The 16,237-nt window shown below is 46.3% G+C and overlaps 1 protein-coding gene across 22 annotated transcripts in view; it reads right to left on the bottom strand.

Annotated features, from left to right (window-relative positions):
- APBB2 (amyloid beta precursor protein binding family B member 2) overlaps nucleotides 1-6,199 on the bottom strand; it is a 159,324-nt gene extending 153,125 nt beyond the window's left edge. For 9 of the 22 annotated variants that reach the window (XM_072037683.1, XM_027457201.3, XM_027457204.3 and 6 more), the window contains exon 1: nucleotides 5,951-6,105. The gene's annotated coding sequence lies outside the window, so the exon portion shown is untranslated. Of the gene's footprint in view, nucleotides 1-2,391; nucleotides 2,540-5,274; nucleotides 5,582-5,872 lie in introns of those variants that run through there. The other 13 variants (XM_072037668.1, XM_072037682.1, XM_072037659.1 and 10 more) reach the window with 8 other exon arrangements.
- Between the last annotated feature and the right edge of the window lie 10,038 nt (nucleotides 6,200-16,237).

Below are 16,237 nucleotides of genomic sequence, written 5' to 3'. Positions count from 1 at the left end.
CCTTCCCTGCAATAATCCTCCCCTCAAACAGAATTAGCTAGGCAAATGTAAACACCGTAGCAATGAATTAGTTGCCACATTTACCCAAACTACTGCTTCCAGGTCCTTACAGTGAGTTTCTATACCGAATACATGGGATGGCTTCACGTCAAGCTCCGAATTTTCTAAGCCAGGCAGCTGGCCAGCAAGCGCCCTGCAGCATCTCCCTCCATCCCATTTGAGAAATTACACTTAAGAGGTTCCCGATAAAGGCTTCACTAAATCCTGCCAATATTAGTCACACCAAATTATTGTAATTTGGTAACTGTTTGGAGTGCTTTCTACCCTGAAAACGCTACAAAGAAATGGCATGTTTCTACAAATAGACAACAACAAAAATATGTAAAATTTCTGGTGGGTTATTCTGCTCCAACAAGTTGATTCATAACGGTAGGGAACATTTTGTTCCTGCCGTTTTCACTCCCTTTGGAACCAGGAAACCTCCCCCCACAGCCAGCTAATAAACATAAGAAAAATTAGTCCTGACTGAGCTACATTTTAGTGCCCATATCCAGCCCTTGGGGTGTGGTGGTTTTTTGTTTCAAACACCCATTCTCCGTGGATATCTGCAGAAGTTTAGAAATACTCCTCTTGGTGCCTTTGAAAATTAAGCTATATTTGCATTAAAAGAAAAAAAAAAAAAAACAACAACAACCCACAACCCTTCAACAAAGGAACTCAACACGGCTTAAAAGCGTGTCATCGCAGAGCAAGCCTCGTGCTTCCAGGAGGCTTTTCCCCAGGGCAGGCAGGGCTGATGCTTGTCTGCCGGGATACATTACCTGGGGAGCAACACAACCCGGCCAGGAAGACAAAGGAGAGAGAAAGATTTCTGCAGGGAAAAAAGGACAGCCAAACAATAAGGGCTAGGAGACTACATCAGCAGGTTATTACTCGGTTTTGGCCATGTTGGAGAGGGACACCGCTGACATTTCAGCAGAGGTTTTTTGAGTCGTGAAGTCCAAAAGATTAAGCTGTCAATAAGAGGTCTGCCAGAAATTTGCCGAGCAGTACTTTAAGAGCAGCAGCACTATTCACAAGGTAAAATAAACCACAACTACGGACACCGGCTATCCCATATTGAGATCAGAAGCAAAAATTTACACGTTTTGATTTCGTAGCTACCCTCCTCTGTCACATATCGTTACTCTTAATGTGCTACTACTGAAGTTGATTGTTTACATTCCCGAGGAAATATCCTCAAGTAAATCGCACCTGACTCCATTCAGCTGAGATCCACGGCAGGTTTCTAAGCGCACCACACAGGCAGCACGCAGACTACTGATAAAAGCAGGAATCTGCATCTTTTTAATCACCCTAATTGTTACGCAGAGCGCTTTAAAGGCACTCATCAGTGTAATACACAGATGTAAAGTTTCTTCAGCAGTAAAAAAAAAAATAAAAAATGAAAATATCTAAGCAGTTGCCCATGCGAATGACATATTTTCAAGGGAGAAGACAGAAGCTCAGCATAATTTAGTTTAAGAAAAAAAGGATTTGACTGCAGGAGACAGAATTAGAGATCCACCTTGGATCCTATGGAGCAGGGGAAAGGAAAGCGGCAAAAGAGGCGAGGATTTCAGCACGGCTTCAGGGAAGCATGAAGTACACGGCCAAGCACCTCTGCTGGGCCCAAAATGAGCTTAACAGATGCTGGTAATAAAGGGACAGGATTTTGGAAAAGTCCACAGTTTCAGGAGGAGCAGCCCTGCTTTATAAGCCTTTCAGAGTTGGTACCAAACGTGGGATATACCCATTTGTTTCCATCTCCTTGAGTTTCCAAAAGGGCTTACCAAACAGGTATGGGGCTCCTCATGGGAACTAAGCCAAGAGAGGTAAGAGAAGAGGTCCCATGTGGACATGCAGAGGGTGGAAAAACAGAAGCAGGGTAAGGACAAAGGTAAACAGTCTCTCTTGGAGCAACCAGAAGTCACCAGTGAAGTTCAGCAGCAACCTGTGCTCAGACTCGGGCTGCCCGAGATGCTCACATGAGACCTGGAAAGGGGATGGAGCAGCGGGCCAAGGAAGTTTGCTGATGAAACGTTATTCAGGTGGCAAGGACAGGATGTGAAGGATTCCAGACAATCCTGCGAGACTGAGTCAACAGCACGGAGATGAGAACTAATGCAAATAAACACAGCAGATGGAAGGAGACGGACATGGGAAAGGCACAACCGCAGCTTTACATGGCTGATAGGCCCCAAAATGATCGTGCGCCAGAGCAACATCGCGAGGTTACAACTGCACGCATCCATGAAATGAGCTCAGCAGCAGCCCCACAAGCTCATCAAACGTTATAAATCGCTACGAAAACAAAGCACGGTTATGTCACTGCACAGCCCCAGAGCTCACCTACTTGCTGAAAACTGCACGCAGTCCTGATCCTCCCGCCCTAAAAGGATCTTTAGAGGTAGGAAGGACTCCTGGAAAGGGCACTCAAACTCAGGGACAGCCTCTGTTCAAAGAACAGCTGAGTAGGCAGCTCTTCAGTCAGGTAAAACTACAAATGGAAGAGGAAGACAGAGGACTATGAAGTTATAAATGTCATAATGCAGGATCTCACTGCCTCTGCCACATGGGAGCTACGAGCCACCAGAGGAAGGAATCCAGCAGAGAAGAAACAGGAGGAGGGAGTTCTTACACAACCAGAAGCAGGCCTGCAGACAAGCTGTGCTCCTGGGCAAAGGCCGTGGAGGCTGCAATAAGGTCCCGGGGGGCTGCAGAGAGATCAGACGAGGATTTAGAACAGAAAGAGGCTGAAGGTGAAGGAGTTGTTTATTTTAAAAAGGAAGCTAAAGCAGAACACTACACAGAGCACTCCCAACTCCTCACAGCTACGGGGCAGCAGCCAGCAGTGCTCACCCCCAGCGAGACGAGGACAGTGACACAGGTCCAGAGGTGCTGGGATGCTGCCCACCAGGGCTGGGGGCCATCAGCCCACCGGGCTGCAGAAGCATTTGGAGACACCTGGGAGGTGCTGCTCAGAGACGAAGCCAGCTGGGTGCCACATGGCTGGGTCGAGCCCCAGCTGGCTACCGGGGCAGACAGGTGAGGCCTTGGCCCACCACTGCTGCTCTTCCTTTTTTATATTTATTGCATCTTCTGGAAGCTGTCACATACTTCTGACAGTCACAGGACCTATTACGCAGGATCTGCAGCTGGTTGTGTTTTGTGCTGCACACCATATTTTTAGAATGGCCTACAGACTTCTGTACGAGTCGGACTGCTATAACCACCACTCAAGATAACTCTCAGCTGTTCTGCCTAACAGCAAATGAAACAAACCCGCAGACAACTACATAAACTAGACTTGTCTTCAAAGTTACTTTCAAGCCCTCCAGCCGCAGCGTAGCTGGGAGCACTGGTCTCAATTCACACCATCTGGATCAGCTGTCCCCTCCCAACTCCTGCTTTTACAGGATTTAACAATTGCTTCAATCAAGAAACACTTTTTCTGCGGTTTATTTTGTAACCTGAAGAATAAACTCAAACAGCTGTGATACACAAACTAAAGAATAGTCTTTTGCACAATTTTCACAATGAAAAATAGACATTTCCCCATAATCAGATACTGCTGCAAGCCAATACAACATTTTGGAGGAAAGAAAACCTAAACTTGTAAAATATTTCAGGAAGCAGCCACTAAGCACATCACAATCCTTTCTAAGCAGCGATACAAACCATAAAGCGAGCATTTATTCCAATGTCAGTTCTGAATGTCAGATTTTTAAAATAAGAAACATTAACACAGAAAATCCATGCTCGGTTAACTCACACGTACAGAAAAGGTTTCCCTGAGTCACCGAGCCTCAGCTCTTAATGCCACAGAGCCAGGCACATGACACAAACTTCCTCAATATATCTTTAAGAGCCAGCCAGGGGTCTTGCTCCCACTTCTCCCCTTTGAAGGTCATTCCAGAACCTCACTCCATTTAGGGAAGAAACGAAATTCCAGCCGAAGTTTATTCATGCCAGTTTACATCCATTTGTTCTCGTGCCAACATTGTTCTTTAGTTTAAATAGCTCCTCTCTGTTTCTACTGTTTATATGCCTGCTGTATCTGCAGATTGCAATCGTATCCCCTCTCAGGCCTCATTTCCTAGGCTAGACGAGCCAGGCTTTCCTTGTCTCCTCTGGTGCGATTGTTTCTTTACCCCAGCCACTCTCTGCACCTGCTCCACCAGAAGCACAAGTGAGAAGATGTGCCTGATATTCCCTGGTGCTCCCACCCATCCCACCAGTCCTTCCTGCCAGTCTCCTGCCAAACACGCCCCACCATTTGTCACCTTCTCCGTGGCAGCAGGACAGCAGCAGTTTAGCAAGTAAGGAGCTAACGTGCCCTGCACATCTCCTCCTGCTCTGGTGTTCCCAGCAGCTGAGTTCACAGAATCACAGAATTGTCTAGGTTGGAAGAGACCTCAAGATCATCGAGTCCAACCTCTGACCTAACACTAACCAGTCCTCCACTAAACCATATCGCTAAGCTGTACACCTAAACATCTTTTCAAGACCTCCAGGGTTCCTCGCTTACAGCACAGGACAGAGGCAAAACCTTGTCTTTTACCCAAAGGAGACATATGGGTGGTATCATCTCTTTTCAGCATGAATTTCAAGTGGGATTGCACATCCTAGGTCAGAGCTTCTGAAAAGCATGGATCTGCCATCTGATGGAGATGCAATCAGTTGATTACCTACCATCACCTACCAACTACCAGGTTTCACTGTGGCCTTCTCCCAGCCTCTGCCTGCTGTAAGGATTTCTCACCAATCTCAAGCACTCACGTTCCTCCTAACCAGCTCCTCAAGTCACAACTCTCTTCAGCTCCAACGCTGCACCAGTCCTCACTACACCCCCCCAAGCATTTCCTAAGCACGTCACTGTCCCTCCTGACCAAGGGAACAGCAGAATCCACCCAGTGCCCCACCAAAAGCTATCATTTTTGCTCACTGGCTCCTTAGCTGCAAAACTGAAAACAACAACAATAACCCAGGCTTGCAAGTTGTGCATCCCCTCTGCTAAGAAATGCTTCCCACATCACTGCGACCCACTGCTTAGACCTTCTCCTTCATCACAGAGGATGAAGTTCACTTGGGCTGCCTCAGTGTTAAGAATGGTCACACATTTCTCGTAACATGCAACAAAACTGGTATTCTTCTTGAAGAGTCCTCTCCAAATCTTCTCTTAAACAACCAGGAAAAAAAGAAAAGCCCCAAAGCGCTCCATCAAACACTCACTGCTGCAAAGGAAGAGTCAAAACACCCATGCTTAGCTTGGCTGCTTTACAGAAAGAAGTTAACCAGCCAAGATTTTGCCACAAGGTCACCGCACGAGGATGTCTCCCCCTCCGAGTGCTCCAGCATCCGCACACACTCCAGCTGAACCTAGGCAGAAAACACTTCCAACCGCAAGGCAGCCAACTCGCTGGCGCTTTTGGAAAGCAGCAGAGCATCAGGCAGCAGGGTGGTGGCGTGTGGGATGCCGAAGGAGCCGGAGGGACCCGGTGAGAAGCCGCAGGGCACGGCACGCCCGCAGCCGGCCCCCGGGGCAGCGCCGCGCAGCGCATCCTGCCCAGAGCCCAACCCTGCACAGCCTGCGGCACGGCAGCAGCACAACTGCGCCCTGCAGGCGGTGTGGGCTGCAATATTTGGTGCTGGAGGGGCAAGACCACAAGGTTGAGCCCCAGCAGGACACCGCCAGCAAGCCCCCCCGCACCGCCTGACATTAACGCGGCTCCGCGCTGCGCCCCGAGGGCTGCTCCCCCCGGGCTCCCACCCGCACGGCCCCCGAGCAGCAGTAACCAGCGCTGAAATCGCGGAAAGCCCCGAAACCCACCCAAATTTCCCCAGGGGAAGGCTCCGGGGCTGCCCGGGAGCCCCGCACCGCCCCGTCCCCGCCGCGGGGAGCGCGCACCTGCCCTGCCCGCCGCACCGCGCCGCTCCCGAGGCGCCCAGAGCCCGCTGCGGGATGCAGCCAGCCCTCCGGAAACGCTTCCCAGCCTTACCCAGGAAACGATTCCGGCCGCCGGCCGCCACCGCCGCCCCTCCTCTTCTCTCCTCTCTCCTCCCGGCTCCTCTCCCTCCTCCCTGGCCGCCGCCCAGCGCCGCGGCTCGCAGGGGGCCGGCCGGGCGGGGCGGCGGCGGCGGAGGGCGCACAACATGGCGCCGCCGGTGCCTCAGGGCGGCCGGCTCACACCTGCGGCTCCGGGAGCGGCTCCCGGCCGCCAAGGAGCTTCCCCCCGGGGCTGAGGTGGCTTCCAGGGCAGCTTTCCCGACCCTCAGGGGTTAGGGGTCGTGTGGGGAGGCAGCGGTGGTTTGTGCTGCCCCCCGAGAGGAGGGAGAGGCAGGCGGCTGCTTGACAAAGGGAGCGCGCTGGGGGTGCTCCAGGCAGCCCTGTGATGGTGGGGGGGCTCCAAAGGCACCCAGCGCGCACAGGGGGAAAGGTCCAGGGTGTGCTCCCAGACGTGGAAAATGAGCAAAAGGACCAGTCCTGGAAACCTCGAGGCTTTAAGGCACCTGCAGAACAACAGGAGCAGGTTGCGAGTGAAGCCCTGGGCATGTCTTGAGAGGAAGGAGCAGGGGATCACAGCGACGTTGTGGGGAGTTAGTAGGGAGGCTTAAAAGAGCACACCTGTGAGAAGCTCCTTCTGTTTAAAGCCTTACCAAATACTTGGGGTTCTGTCCTTTCAACGTAAGCTTTTGAGGTTACAGGGGAAAAAACTATTCATTACCAAGGCAAAAATATTAAAATGACACAGTAGCTGAGTGGCAACTGCAGGCGGATCTTTCATTCTTCCACCTAACAATCTTACAAAGACTGGAAAAGCAGGTGCAAAACAATCACTAATAAAATACAGTGCCACATCAGAGTAACCGAAGATGCCCTAGGAGGTCAAAGAAGACTGTTACAATAATGAAATGGCCAGGCTGATTTTCTCTTAAATTAAAACACACTCAGCAATCCTATTAAGAGTGCCCAAGACCATTTCAAAATTTATTGCACCATTTCTAATGGTGAATCTATTTATCTAGAAAGGATGTGTTTTTTTCCTATGCATTTCCAGAACCTTCACTATTTTGTTCTCTGGGTTTATAACTATGCCCCTAACAGCAGAACTTGGATGGACTGACTATAATTATAGGGACAATTAAGATGAATAGGAATATAACATCTTTAATTAGAAATATTTGTGTTTTTAGCAGGTCATACTGACATCCATCAGCCTAAAGAACAGAAAAAAGAAAAAAAAAAAAGCAATTATGAGCACTACTGTGATGAACAAGAAGAAGCGACAATTAGACAAAGATGTCATAGTTCAGAGCAAAGCACTTGGAAATTATACTTAATCACTTAACATCTTACTCCTAAATTTATTCCTCTTGTTTACAGTGGTACTTGCATTTTTCTCAAATGTGGACATGATTTAGTCAAGATTTGTATAAAAAGAACAATACTTACTTATGCTAAGACTCACATTTTAATTTACTCTTTCAGATCCAGAACATCCAAATTTTGGTGGACATCCAAAGAAAGCCCTCCAAATAGTCCTAATTATCTGTGATAGAAATGTATCTTGATCAGCTCAGGAAGGACTGATGGCCTCCTGAGACATCCAAAGGTGATTCATCAAATTCCAATGTCTACAAATCAGGGTGCGTTCCTCTCCAAGAAAGCACATCATCCAGCAGCAGGGAAAGCCTTTATGCAGAGACTTTGAAGGCATAATGGAGCAGAACTCTCCCTGGAATTTGCACTTCATCTATAGGAGAGATGCAAGGCAACTGTTGGGTTACCCCAGATTATGAGTGAATAGCCTATTAATATGTTCTCCTGACATCAGTGGCCAAGCAAGACGGTCATAAATTCACGTTCCTTTGATGAGAAGTGTAAAAGCACTGCATTGTGGTTTTTGCTATGTGGTTAAAAATATGATTAACATTTAGTTATATGGTCTATATAATGCACTTTGGTTTGCAGTATAGTAAGCAGAGTCATAAAAATGAAGTGTTGAGGAAACTAAATACGGAATTTCATATACATCCTAAATGGACAGCAGCTCAATACACTCAGACTTCTCTGAAACGTTTCCATGTGGATATACTGCTTGCATAGGCTCGGCCAGTCTCATCAAATATAGATCTCTTGTTTTAGAGCAATCTGATGTGTTAACTTTCTGAGTACAATGAAATGGCTCCTGCAGTTGCTGCAAGGTACTGATACAAAGCCCTTACTACCTCTTTTTGTAAGCCACAAACATCCAGTGAAACAACACCTCTAAACATTACAAATAATAAGAGGAGAGGCCTTTCTATATTACCAGTTCATAACCAAATCATTTCATCATAATCTTGCTGTCTCAATGTTTGAACTACGAATGCAAATTGCAAATTTATTTTGGTCAAAGCCCATCTGACTTTGCAACAAGGAATGAGCGACCATCTGAGCTTCCAGTGGCAAATAGCTGCCTGCACACTAGCTTCCTCAGTGCAGCACGGGTTTACAGATCCTACTCTGAGATTGACTGTGCCTCTGATTGCCCTCTCAGGAGAAGTTAATACAGTTTCTTCCTCTGCCTTCTTTTATATCCCAGCTTTTTACTTAAGGGTTATTCCCTGTAGGGGGATAGTTAAAGTACGCACCAATCCCGTCTCATGAGAAACGGTTTCTCTCTGCAGATGAAAGTAGAAAAGCGGTGAATATGGAATAAGCAAGACTACCATCTAGCGGTGCAATCGTGGTTATTATTTCAGAGGAACCTACACCATCAAATAACCTTTCACTGAATATATTATTCCAAAAACCGAGCTTAACATAGAAACTTAATGAGGAAAGTTCAGTTATAGCAGAACAGTAATTTGCTTTGGAACTGAGTCTCTAACATTTTCACACTGATCACTGTTCTATCAAGTCTCCATCTCAAAATTCTAAATCAAATAAATTTCCGCAAAGAAAGAATGCCACCACATGCACATACAGCTAGAAGATTCAAGAATTAGACTCACAGGATATCTCTCTTCATTACAGGCTTATGATCTTTGAGATATTTTACTAGATGTAATTCTCTGATCCATCCTTTCCCTGTCTGTTGTACAGTGGTATACAGGGATTTCCTGACAGTGAGGTGAAGGAAAGGCGGCCAACCACTCATCAAGTCTGGAGCAGCTCCATTTTTTTGTCATTACAATTTTTGGGGGAGGCAAGCAGGATGATGGTGTTAGCTTAAAAACTATAGCAATATTTGAAACAAACAAACAAAAAAAAAAAAAAAAAAAAAAAAACACATTTAAAATGGAAGAACCAGAAGACTTTCAGCATGTGATCACTGCAGGAAAACAACCCATTTTGGACCTCCTTCTAGCTAGAGCAGCCAAGTGAGGGAAAACTGTAAGAAAAGATGCAGAATTTTAAAATCCTACAACAGCTGCTTAAGCACTGGGATGGAAGGCAGTAGGTGCTTTCAGAGCTGACTTTTCAGCAAGCTCCATTTACTGTTTTATGTGTCTCTGGCACACAAAAAATATTCCAAAGTCCTAAGAAAGCAAGGGCTGTAATTAGTCAAATAAAGAAAATAGCTCAAATTTGCAAAGCTAAAATGTATCTAGTCTTGCCTTGGATGCTTAAAATGAATGCAAGAAATATAGCTCTGCTTTGTGATGGCCACTGACACACAATCTACAATACTTTTCTATATCTGAAAAGCAGGAATACAAGACAAAGATTTGGGAATGCTGCTTGCCTTTCAGACTACATTTTTTCCTTATTTTGAGAATACGCCAGCAGCTGCTGGCTTTCAGCCCCGGCCCTCTCACACCTTGGAGCTTTTGCTGGAAGTGCTGCTGGTTCCGCTCCCGATGGACATCCAAGGTGGTACAGCAGGGTAGCTCCCAGCGAGGCCACCAGCAAACCCAGGTCTCAGGTCAGAATGTCTATCCCACTCATTTTCCATAGATATGCCTGTTTACACATTCACATCCACTAATAAACACGAATTAAGTGGTGAAAAAGCTAAGACAAAGATGGAAACAGTAAGCTTACTAACAGGAGAGCTTTGTCTCTGAAGCAAGAGACAAAAGTCCAGTGTCTAGTGCGCTAAATACAGCCAGAAAAACCCAGGCTGCAAATGCACTCGATGGGAATTTTGCCCTGTGTGTACAAACATACCCTGGAAAGAGTGGCATGTTTTGCATTTGTATTTACAGCTGCAGAATGCGATACAGTCCCGTTGTTTTTCTGATCCATGCTGCAGTTCCCCTCACCATGTAAATATTTTTCTCCACTGAGACAGGGATGTGTTTCTGCATGCACATTCCTAAACCAAACACCTCCACTGAAACGAGTAAGGCTTGAGGGCCAAACGATGGTGTTCATCCCTACATGCGGCCTGGGGAAACATCTCAAAACAGTGCTTGTTAAGCTGATCTTCAGGAAAACACTTTCTCCATCAGCAACAAACACGAAACATTTCTCTTGAAGGTGGGGGGGGGGGGGGGGTTGGAATCCATCTCCTCCTTGAAGAACGTGGAAAAATTCCTGGAGAAGAGAGGACGTAAAGCCTCCCTCTGCTCCCCACTGCTGATGCTCTGAGGTAGATGCAAAGGTGGCACCACGGATTTCTGCTCTGAGAGCAGCTCAGAGCAAAGGCAGGTCTAGAAGGAACAATTGGTCTGGTTTCACTGGGTTTTAATGCTCCTTGCTTGCAGTTGAACCAGCCACAGCTAATAACCTTCCTCCAGTGGCATGCCCAAGGGAGACAGAGCGGTAGGGCCCTGGTGCTGTCGCGTCCCCCAGCTGGTGAAAGCTCCACGTCCAGCACAACTGCTTTCCATTAGCAGTTCCCTGGGTGGTCACCATCTGTAGAAGGCCTTGCGACAGAATTAAAGCTGAACCGAAGGGGTATGTTCCTCCAGATGTACTTCTGGAAAGTGGTTGTAAACGTGGGGTTAAGTCTCTCACTCTTACATATTTTGAAATCAAAGCCTTGTCTTATAAGTACAAGTGAATAGCTACTGTTAATTTGTAATTAACACGAGAGCTGGTTCCGTTTAGCAGATCAGAAGAGCAGATCTAGGCCTGCGAGGCTTTGCGTCTGCTGCAGTCACACTGAGAAAGCGTCAGAGCTGTGCTGCTCTGAGTCATTCCCAAGCCAGCGGCCCCCCAGAGCAGCACACCAACAATACCTGTGTATTTCTGTGGCTGGGAGCTCTAAGATATGCCACGGGCCTTAGGAATGATGAAGAGGAGGTAGCTGGGGCTGGCTTAGATGCAGAAAATGAACTCACATTTGAACTCAAAACTGGTCTGTGCCTGAAGATTTAATTCGGGGTGCTTCCCTTATTAAAAACAAAATCCTCGCACTTCCCAAGAGTGACATATAGGTCAGAAGTCAATGCATACCGTGGTGTGTCCCTGTTGATGTACAGAATGGTAGTGAGACTTGTACTGCCTGAGACAATTTTGTTACTGAAGCACAGCTTTCAGCAGAATATGTCGAGCTGAGCACACCTTGCTTCAGAATTTATATGTGGCAGTAAATATATATAGATATATGTATAAAACAGATGGAAATGTTTCACCATAAAACTACTTACAAGATACAGCAGGAACACAGAACTGTGCCAGATGCCTGGAACAAAGCAGGCATCTTTCAGGAGCCTGTGACCGAGTTAAGCTGAATGGCTTTTTTATGATGTGGCTTTGTTGCTCACTTATTCCCATTGTCAGCTACTTCAACATCCTGCTAAAGGTCTCCATTGGTGTGAAAAGATGGGTTGTAGGACTGCCTTTTCTATCTGGATTAATCCCCATCACTAGCCCCTCTTGCCCCCAGGAAAATAAATAAATAAATAAGAAAAAAAAAAAAAAGAGAGAGAGAGAGAAGAAAAGAAAGTAAAATCTGAGCTCCAGGACACAATGGAAGATGCTTTGTGCTGCTGAACTGGTGGAGTGGCAACATTTCAGAATAAAACCCCTTCATATGAGAGGCACTGGGTGGATGAAAAAGTAAGTAGTGATACAGGTGCCTATCACAGATATTATCCAACCTTTACATCAAAACTGGAATTCGTTATTACCTATTTTATGTATTACACAAAAACATCACACAAAATGAGGTCCTCTTATTTGAGACATGTAATTGGCATCTCCAGATAAAGAATCCTAATCCCGAGAATGTATAGATTACCTAAACAAAGACAGAGGAAGGAGAGATAGATTGTTCTCCCCTACAGACTGGAAAGATGGATTGTTCTTGCCTACAGAGGAAGACGGGTGGCTTGCTAACGTCACCCAAAGAAAGCATGTAAGAAAAATGAGACATAACTGCCCATGTGTCTTCCTCATCTGTTGAAAGCCCAGCAAGCCTTCATACCAAATAAAAACAGATAGCGTATCATCTGGTTGGAACTAAGAAACCCTTGTCAACAGTTATTTCCCTTCTGCCTTTCCTTGCGGAGAGAGAAAGGAGTCACTCCTTGTTCGTCCTGCTTCGACCAGGAAACAAAGCATCCTATAAGACACCATCGCCTGTGGTGGATACGACTTTGCAGAGGAGCAAGGTGAAGAATCTCGAGCATCCTGCCAGACAAATCCGAATCCTGGAAAATCACAGCCACACTCTTCAGAGCTGAGATGCTGAAGGCAGGCCTTTAAAGCTACATTTTAGCACCTCAGGGAACACTTCCACCTACAGATTTCCAGAAGAGCTATTGCATTCTGTGGAGGCATTTTTTACATGCTAGAGGACTTGGCTGCAGTGACTGCAGAATCACTGCTGGCAGTCGATATGCACAGAGGTAGTCCTTGGCAGAGCAGCCTCACCATCCTAACCCTTTTATCTGCATAGCTTCAGTGCTGCCTGCCTCCAGTTACCAGATGCCTCCTTCATCGTATATTCAACCAAGAATTCATACGCTTCAGCAGGTCGCCACCTCAGCAGTCCCTACTCATTCCACCTCCTGGCCAGAACATCTCCTGAGTCACTGAGAATCCTCGCACAAGTGTTTAAATGAAGCTGGCTGCAACTCAGCAATGCAAACACACACCTCTGGTCCTGCCCGAAGCTTTCATGGACGCAGGCCCTTTATGATAACAGTCTTCTGTGCTTTCATTATTGATCTCTCTGATCTTTTAAGGGCTGAGGCACTAATACAGAGGAATTACTGCTGCGGTTCATGCAATTTACCAGAAGAAAAGGGAGATGTTACTACCTTACACAGCCCCCAGATGCCCACTGTCCCTGTTATGGCCTTGGAAATATTTGCCATGTTTTATGGCTGGCACCTTATGGCATAGTGTACTAGGTCTGGCTGGGATGGAGTTAATTTTTTCCACTGCAGCTCATAAAATGTTGTGTTTTGGATCTGTGACCAAAACAGTGCTGATAAGCACCCATGCTTCAGCTGTTGCTGAGCGGTGCTTCCCAGCCTCAAGGCCTTCTCTGTTTCCCACTCTACCCCTGCAGCCAGGAGCCTGGGGGTGCACAGGGAGCTGGGAGGGGACACAGCTGCTCCCAGCTGACCAAGGGGATATTCCATACCGTGTAACATCGAGCTCAGCAATAAAATCTTGGTGGGGGGAGTTTCCCAGGAGACCGCTGTTCAGACAGTTGGTGGTGATTGCTTTTTGCATCATTTGGTTTTTGTTGTTGTTATATTTGTATGTATTTTTTATTTTTAAGGCCTTTACTTATTAAATCGTCTTTATCTCAGCCTACAGTTTTTCTTACTTTTGCCCTTCTGATTCTCTCCCCCATCCCACCGGGGGGTGGTGAGCAAGCTGTGTGGGGCTCAGCTGCCCACCAGGGTTTACGCACCAGACACGGAGCTTTCCCCAGCATTGAATCTGGGAGAAAGGCTTTCTTCAGCACATCCCAGCTTTTCATTTTTGGAAAGCTATACACATTTTGTGGTATAGCTGGAATGGTGATACACAGAATATAACGTGTGCTTGGTGGAACCTGTATGCAAACGCAGTTGCAATTCCCTTACATCTGTCCTTCACAACGCTGCAGCCATTGACATGTGGAGATACCCTGATAGGGAAAAAGATAGTGGTGGAAAATAAGACTGTGTTTTATTAGCTTTCCAATCACCTACTGCATACTTGTTGCTAAGTGATAGGAACTCATCTTGTTTCACAGCCACTTACCTACCAGGCTAAAAGCCTCTCATGCTTTCAGTAAGTCGTGCATGTGGAGCCCTTGCAAATCTCGTCTTGCCTTAGCAGGCTTATGGCAGTCCTGCTGACTTTTGGGAAATTCCAAACCAGAAATAAAGTCTGTCCTTGCTATATGTCATAATGCATGCTCAATCATACATTATCATAACATTAGCTATGGCAAGCTACAAGGATTTGCTAATATCCAGGCAGATAAGGTTGGATTCATCCATCTAAAAGTCACCTTAACTGGTCCCACAGACCCCCTTTATTATTAAGGGAGAGAAACTGGTGTTTCTAGAGCAGTTTGTCTCTTCCCAAAGCTAACATCTCCATTTGGTCCACTGAGTTATGTTCTCAGATTTCTTCTTCTTGCTGTCAATTATGACAGGAAGAGATCCTAAATGCCCCTATGATAATAGGAAGGGCATCAACATAGCTGTGCTATGAGTTATGTCGACACTGGCCTTAGTAAAAGTAGTCCAAGCAACTCTTCAAGGATGCTGCATTTCTGTATAGGGCAACCTCTCCCTCAAGCACACTACTATGATATAACTGAGCTGTAATAACTGCTCTCAGGCAGGCTTTTACCCCAGCCCAATAAATGACTTACAACAGATAATCACAGTGACTCCGATGCTTTCAGCACACTGCAGTGTAAGTGCATATGGGCAGGTGCTGAGAAATTGCTGACCTGCAGCATTGGGTTCCTGTGGGATGCAGCGGTGCACAGCTCCTCCTGACCTGGGCTCCACCAGCAAGCCAAGGACACAATTTGCCTGTTTGGGAGGTAGGGAGTATAGATTTCCAGGAATTGGTTTGGGGTCCTTCTTTTGGGAAGTGAATAATATCACAGTAAAACAAAGGAAGGCACAGGTCTGAGGTGTTTGGTAGGGAGGTGTGGATTATGCAGCTGAAGGTAGGGACTTGGAAAGTCTCAGGGCTTAGCTTCTGGCAGAGGAATAGGAAAAATGATCTTCTAAAGCAGTTTATGACCTCAGTTTCCACATCAGGGGCTCTGCATTGCATAAGGCCAGCTCCATCTCCCACATCACCCTGCTTGTCATAGTCACTCCTGTTAGGAGAGCTTCTGAACTCGGAAAAGGCCCTTAAATTTAGGTCTAGATCTTCCTTGTGTAAACCTTAAACTGAAACACAGGGAGAAAGTAAATATTATCACTGGGCCCAAAGACTATATATGTAGTGAAGATTCTTCCTTCCAGATTAGGCATCTGAGTGAAAGCTTTACTCACAGGCAGTGTTAAACACCACAAGTTTTATTATATTTGGACAATGCAAAATGTTTACAAATATTTCCAGTCATTTTTTCTGGTGAGCTGATTTTATTGTAATGATGGCAAAGTATTGGGTTAAAATTGCCATTTACATCTACCTGCACTGAGCAAAGATGGTACAGAGACCTCCTCTTTGCAAGGAGGTAGATGGGTACTGGATATGACACAGCACTCGTTTTTATGTGGCTTCCCAGAGGCAGGCATCTTTATGCAACTGCAGCAGATTTTACCAGTTACATTTACTGTTTATTTAAGTGTAATGTACTGATAGATTTGGCAGATCATCCCTTAGAAATACTATGGCCCTTGTGTGTTGCTTGTGTGGACATAGGGGCCATCCCAGGGATGACAGTAACCCAGAGATTTGAGCACTGCTATTACTTTGAGGCAGGCTGGAGTTATAACCACCATTTGCCACTGAGGAATTCAGAAGCAGAATTTTTCTTGCCATTTATAGCCTTCCCTTTTCTAGGCTGCAAGACTTGTCATCCTCTCAAAGGAGCTGCATGCAGTCTCCTACATACGTATCAGCAATCGTTAGCTTCATACTTGTTGATTCAAGTTTTTGGGATACTTGAATCTTCCAGCACAGGCAGAGTAGATCACAAAAAGGATGGTAGTCAGAGATACTGTGTACCCAACAGACATGTTGGGCTTTCTGGTGGGTATCAACACTTTCAGCTAAAACCTAAGGGGAAAAGGCAGAAATAAATGATGCTGTCGTTTACTGTGACATCTTCCACCCCCCCAA

The sequence above is a fragment of the Anas platyrhynchos genome, chromosome 4 (genome assembly GCF_047663525.1).
Source record: "Anas platyrhynchos isolate ZD024472 breed Pekin duck chromosome 4, IASCAAS_PekinDuck_T2T, whole genome shotgun sequence".
NCBI lineage: Eukaryota > Metazoa > Chordata > Aves > Anseriformes > Anatidae > Anas > Anas platyrhynchos.
The sequence above is the reverse complement of the archived record's forward strand: the minus strand, read 5'-3'. Positions and strand labels throughout refer to the sequence as shown.